The sequence below is a fragment of the Macrotis lagotis genome, chromosome 1, assembly GCF_037893015.1.
Source record: "Macrotis lagotis isolate mMagLag1 chromosome 1, bilby.v1.9.chrom.fasta, whole genome shotgun sequence".
NCBI lineage: Eukaryota > Metazoa > Chordata > Mammalia > Peramelemorphia > Peramelidae > Macrotis > Macrotis lagotis.
This window is the reverse complement of record NC_133658.1, coordinates 906,548,865-906,556,067: the sequence shown is the minus strand read 5'-3', so window position 1 is coordinate 906,556,067 and position 7,203 is coordinate 906,548,865. Positions and strand designations below refer to the sequence as shown.

At 34.9% G+C, this 7,203-nt stretch overlaps 1 non-coding gene across 1 annotated transcript; it reads right to left on the bottom strand.

The window, feature by feature from the left end:
* Positions 1-6,732: 6,732 nt before the first annotated feature.
* Positions 6,733-6,840, bottom strand: LOC141510363 (U6 spliceosomal RNA). The gene has a single exon (XR_012474859.1). It is a non-coding gene; the product is annotated as a U6 spliceosomal RNA (small nuclear RNA).
* Between the last annotated feature and the right edge of the window lie 363 nt (positions 6,841-7,203).

The following is a 7,203-nucleotide window of genomic DNA, read 5'->3' as shown; positions in this document are numbered from 1 at the left end:
GCTATGTGGGAAATAAACAGTGTGTGCTATGCACACACAACATACTTTTAAATTTAATCTGAATTATTAGCATTTTCTACACCACTTTCTTAAGTCTAAATAATGAAACAATAAATCAAGTTTTGTTTTATATCATTCATCAGTTTCTGAGGTAAAAATGATGAAAATTTTATATAGTTCAAGTTGGCTTCAGTATCAAGTTGGCTCCTCCCCTCTCCCTGGATATGTGTGATAAAGAGGAATCTGACAACCCTGAAGAATCATCAGTAAATAATACAAGTTTTACAGCCGGAAAGCAAGCATAGTGATACAGGTCATGCCTTTTGTATATCCTCTCATCATTGTATATTCTCTCTCCATACCAAGAAGCAGGTGGAATAAGGTGCTGTCAGATCTGATTGCTTTGCTCCTCTAAACAATGAATGTTCATATGTACTCTGTCCCAGACACTGAGGCTGTAAAGGCAAAATTATAGGGATCATGAGAGTTGGGATGAAGAGCATCAAAGCCACACAAGGATAGCAGTTAGCAAAACTTTATTCTTACTCACAAGAGGATTAGGAGAACAGATGCCGATAGAGAGAAGTATCAGTGTGTAGTCCCCATTGTCCTACCCTACTTCTGATGGTAGTATATAGCAAAGTGGCCTCTGTAACTGGTCAAAAGTCCAGTGATCCTTCAAAGATCAGATATATAGAGAATTTTAGACAAAGAAGCTAAAAGCATAAATAGGAAACCGCCATGTCATCCAGAGGTGAAGATATAGCTTTATATAGCTAGGACCTATGGAAAAGGGATATTTTCCAAATTGTTTAAAAAAGAGTGAAGAATGAGGGGTAAGGATTCAGGGAACTTATAACTCAGTGTGCTAATGCAGCAAGAGAATGAGAAAGGGAAAAGGAAGTTATACCCAGCCTCTCAATTTCTTAGACTTGGCATGCATGCATTTTAAAGGTCTGGAGTCATCCAAATTAAACTGGGTTTAACTGACCAACAAGAGGAAAATTGTTCCTGTCTTCAAAGAGTTTACATCCTTCTTATATACACAAAAATAAATTCAAAACACACATAAAGGAATTTTAGGAAGCATCACTAACACCTGTGAAAAGCCTTATGTAATCTTCCAAACTACAGTAAGGTTTAGAAGGAGTAACAGATTCATTGTTGGAAATAAAAAAGGATGGCAAACCAAGCAGAAGACAACAATTGTGCAAAATCTAAGAGGTAAGACATGAAATGCCACATATGGAGAGTAGGAAGCAGGCCAGATTGTCCAGAATTCTAACTTGACTTGCCTTTCATTCTTCAAACAAGAGACAAAGGGCTCTTATCCTTTTGGGACTAATTCTTGCCAAGGAGGAATTGGTCCTGATATAGAAATTATAGACACCTTGGGAACAGGTACTCACTTAATTATAGTGTTAGAGATAAAAGGTCAGGAAGAAAGCTGACCTTTTCTGACTCACTCCTTGGATTTTGAGAAGTTAAATATCTTTCAAAGAGTTTTTTTTGAAAAGGTAGATACAGGTATGCTCTGGTAAATGTTTTAACAACCAACTATCTGGAGATGTGGGGAGGGGAGAATGTATACATTACATGCTTTTATTACATCCTTTAAAATTTAATCTGCATTATTCATCTCTTCTTCAACACTTTCTTACATCAACAACCAAGAAATTAATAAGCCTAACCCTGGCTTGTTTCATTTGCCAATTTCTGAAGTGTAAAATGCTGACATTGAAAGTTTACCAATCAGTTCTTTTAAGTTGGTTTGAACTGATTCCAGCATGCCCCATGTTGCTCTTGGTTTGATCCTCACCCCAATCCTATGACTAACGGAGAACAGAAATCATCCACATATTATAGGTGAGGAAATGAGGCATGGGACAGGGAACATGGCAGATACATAGAACATTTGTTGACTTGATAAACCCAAACTCTCCTCCCCTCTCCCAGATAGACTCTGGCCCCTTTGTCATGCATTAGCTTCTCTGATTCCACTTTCTCTTCAACCACTTTTCCCATCTAGGCTATCAGATTCCTCTTTATAGAGTCATGTTCAGAACCATTCTCTCATTCTCCTCTACTCAGGAACATTAAATGGCTCCCCTTGACCCAAAGATCCATGTTAAGCCTACATAGCTTGGTATCTGTAGCAGCCTTCTTCTGAAACTTCATGTACCTTCCACTCCGAACAGGCCAGTCTCTTCCTCTTCCATATGTATCCCTCCAAACTCATATTTCAAGCTCTTGGGACCTTAACAGTCCTTATATCTTGGTATTCTGATCCCCTAGCCCAGGAATGTGAATCCCCACAGATTACAGATAAGTGTTAGTTGGTCAACATATAGTCACCCCAGGTAATCCAGTCATCAAAATAAGTGATTCTTCCTCCTAGAGGAAGACAAAGGACTTTGTGTCCCTAGGATTCCCCACTACTGAAAGATGCTGTTCCCTCTTTTCTTTGCTTTAAGGGAATGGTCAACCCAACCCTACTCTAACAAAGACTGATGGACCTAAATGCTTCCTAACTGGAAGTTCCCAGCAAACAATCTCTTCCCTTACAAACCACAGAATTTGAGTTCTTATGATTAGAAACTGCAGCTGAACCAGAGGGTTTGGGGGCACTCTAGCCAATCCTTTTCCATTAAGAACTTCATCTGCTATAGTTCTAGGAATGCAATCTAGACCAAATTTAGTCTTAGGAGACCCTGGCTTCTACTGAATGGGATAAGATTTCCTCCCCCCCCCACCACCAATTCATTACTCATGCTTGGAAAAATTAACTTAAAATGTTGTTTCATCTCCTATCCAGGATTTCTCCAAAACTGGGACTAGATCAGTCAATGTACTTTAAGTATGGGGTGACTTTATTTATGAATCATAAATACAAGCTCCCATTGACAGAAAAACCTTAAAACAGAATTGAATTACTTATCCTATAACCCCACCAAGTATTCATCAAAATGTAAAGCAATTTGAAGTATCACTAAGCAAATATTGTCATATTTCACTTTGACTCTGCATTGTCTCCTAAAAGTCCATGACTTCTGCATAGCCAGTCCAGTGTTTTGGCTCTTCATTTTCTCAGCATAAATCTTCTCTGAAACCATTTTGCTATGCTATACCCCATACCTCCAGACCTATCAAAAATCACAAGATTAATAAAATCCTGTACATCACCATGTTGAGATTGATGATCATCTAAGATCATGCAAAGAAACATGAAACAGAAGAGACAACCAAAGGCTGATTTTTTGCTACATTTTGAGTTCCAAGTTGTCATCCTCCCACCCTTTCAACTCCTAATTATAGAAGGGCAGCAGTTGATATATAGAGACAGAGACAGAGAAAGAGATAGATAGAGATGATAGAGCTAGAGAGAGATAGATAGATAGAGAGAGAGAGAGATAAATATGATAGAGATAGAGATGATAGAGATAGAGATGATAGAGATAGAAATAGAGATGATAGAGATAGAGATAGAGACAGAGACAGAGACAGAGATAGAGACAGAGACAGATAGAGATAGAGATGATAGAGATAGAGAGAGATATGATAGAGATAGAGATAGCAAGAGAGATAGAGACAGAGACAGAGATGGAGAGAGAGATAGAGATAGAGACAGAGACAGAGACAGAGACAGAGATAGAGATAGAGATACGGATAGAGATACGGATAGATATACAGATAGATATACAGATGGATATAGATATACAGATAGATACACAGATAGAGAGAGACAGACAGACAGATGGATAGATGTGGAACCATACAATGCATAATTCTATACATCAGTTCTTTGGAGGTAGATATTATTCTCCTTCATAAGTCCTTCCTAGTTGATGTGAATGATATTACTCAGAATAGCTTAGTCATTCAGTGACTTGTCAGATAACATTATTGTTACAGTATACAACATTCTCCTGGTTCTGCTTATTTCATTCTGCATTATTGCATACAAATCTTTCCATATTTTTTAAAATCAATCTGTTCAATATTTCCTACAGTATGGTGATATTTCATCACAATCATATTTATCACAAGTTATTCAACTATTTTCTAATTGATGACCATTCCCTCAATTTCTATTTCTTTCCCACCACAAAGAGAACTGCTATAAATATTTTAAAATAGAGATTCTTTTTTTTTTCCTTTTTCCCCTGATCACTTTGGGAAACAAATCTAATAGTGGCATTATTGGGTTTAAGGGTAAACAGTTTTATAACTCTAGGGACAAAATTCCATATTGCTCTCCAAAATAGTTGAATCAATTCAGTTCCACCAACAGTGTATTAATGTCCCAATTTTTCTATATCCCCTCCAACATTTGTGATTTTCCCCTTCTATCATCTTAACCAATCTGATGTGTGAGTTGTGAGATGCCACCTCAAAATTGTTTTAATATGCATTTTCCTAATCAACAATAGATATTATGTCAAATGGCTTTGATTTAGTCTTACAAAAACTGCCCTGGTCATATCTTTTGACCATTTATCAGTTAGAAAATGACTAACAAATCTGAAAAAAAATTCTATAAATTGAGATTTGAGGTTTTCATCTGAGAAAGTATCTATAATATTTTCTGCCCAATTTCCTGCTATATAGAACACCAGAAATGGAGTCAGTAAGATTCGTCTTCCTGAGTTCAAATCTGATTAGAGACTTATTAGCTATGTGATCCTATTTCTTTCAGTTTCCCTATCTACAAAATGAACTGGAAAAGGAAATGAAAAGCCTCTCCAGTATCTTTGCTAAGAAAACCACAAGTGGGGTCATAGAGAGTTAAACATGACTGAAACAATTGAATAACACCAAAAGATATTTCTGATCATTATTGACTTACAACAGAGTATCAGATCTGGTACTGTTTGACCTTCCTTACATATTTTCATTAATTCTTTTGATATTCTTGATATTTTGTTCTTCCAAATGAATCCTATTATTTTTTTCTCTTTCAATAAAATAAGTTTTGGAAATTTAATTGTGGTAGCACTGAATAAGTAAATTAGTTTAGATAGAATTGTTATTTTTATTATGTTGGCTTAGTCCATCCATGAACAATTAGTATTTAACCAATTATTTAAATCTAATTTTATTTGTATAAAAAGTATTTCATAATTATAGCTATATAGTTTCTGAGTTTATATCATCTACAATTATTTTAAATAAAATATTTCTTATGCCCTTTTCTTGTAGAATTTGTTGGTGTTATATAGAAATTGATGATTTATGTGGGATTATTTTGCACCCTGCTACTTTGCTAAAATTATTATTTCAATTACTTTTTTAATTAAATAACTAGGGTTTTTCAAACATACCATCACAAAAAGTCTACAAAAAGAAATAGTTTTATTACCTCAGGTCCCATTTTGATTCCTTTATTATCTTTTTCTTCTCTTATTGCTATTGCTAGCATATCTAGTTCATATTGAATAATATTAATGTTAATGGACATCTTTATTTCACTACTGATCTGATTAGGAAGACTTGATGGTTTTGATAGATGCTTCTTATCATTTTGAGGAAAATTCTATGCCTATGTTTTCAAGGGTTTTTAATGGGAATGTATGTTGTAGTTGGTCAAAAGTGTTTTCTGAATCAATTCATGTAATCATATGATTTTAATGCTTTCCTTGTTGATATAATGTTGATTATTATTTCATAATGTTGATTATGATAAAACCAATTATGTTTATATTTTACCATATGTATAACCAGCCCTGCATTTCTAGTATAAATTCTACTTAGTAACAATGTATAATCTTTATGAGATGTTGATTTAGTCTCCTAGTTAGTATGTTATTTAGGATTTTTATACCAATATTAATTAGTAAAATTGGTCTATAATTTTCCTTTTCTGCTTTTGCTCTTCCTGGTTTAAGAATCAGAACAATATTTGTTTCATAAGGGGCATTTGGTAGGCCCCCTTCTTTGCCTATTTCTCCTATATTGTCCCTCTGCTTATTTTTTAATAATGGAATTAGTCTTTTAATGCTTGGTAAAATTACTTTGCAAATTCATCTTGTTCTGATACTTTTTTTTAAGGTTTTTGCAAGGCAAATGGAGTTAAGTGGCTTGACCAAGGCCACACAGCTAGGTCATTATTTTTTTTTTTGGATTTTAATTTTCTTTATTAGAGTAAACTGTTACATTATAACTTATCCAATATATTTATTTATGCATATTGCATCTATAATTATCCTTCCACAACAGACACAGGAGTGGTTGCTGAGAAGACAATTCCCATTTAGCAATACAAGGAAACTGCCCTCAAGGACTTATGGAGGCAATACTGGCTTGAGACTGTGTGGACCCAAATCAAGTCAAAAGAAAGTCACTGGCTAAGAGCACCCTATTTACTGCCCTGCACGGAGGCTTAAGCACATACATTTGCATGACCATCACCTTTATCAATAACACCATCCCTGTTCACCAACCTTTCTTCCTACATCTCAGGGCAGATTTCCTATTAATTTTTAAGGAAATGTTCTCTATTCCTTCATTTGAAAAAATCAAATGAGCCAGTAATGAGAATCATTTTGCTGCTTCTATAAGTACCCTCTCCTCCCCCACCCTCCCTTAGTATAGCAACATAAAAAAACCCTTCCATTCATAGAAGTTTCCTTTTGGCATAGTTTCCAGATTTACTCCTAACATCAGAAAGTAAAACTGGAGTCTAATATCTGGTTTGAAATAACAATGGTTACTTTTTGAGCAAAACCATAAGTGAAAAATATGGAACGCTTCACGAATTTGCATGTCATCCTTGCTCAGGGGCCATGCTAATCTTCTCTGTATCATTCCAATTTTTAGTATATGTGCTGCCAAAGCAAGCACCGGCTAGGTCATTATTAAGTGTCTGAGGCCAGATTTGAACCCAGGTTCTCCTGACTCCAGGGCTGGTGCTCTATCCACCTAGCCACCCCCCAATACATTTTTTTCTTAAGAAACTCATTTATAAACTGTTCAATTTCTTTCTCTAAAATGGATTAATTTAGATATTCTATTTCTTCTACTGTTAATGTAGGCAATTTATATTTTTATAAGCATTCTTCCATGTCAGATAAATTGTGAAATATGGGGCATATAATTGGACAAAATAATCCAATAATAATTGCTGTAATTTAATTTTCCTTAGTAGTTCATATTTTTCATTTACAAAATTTAACTTGAGTTTCTTCTTTTTTTAATGATAACAAA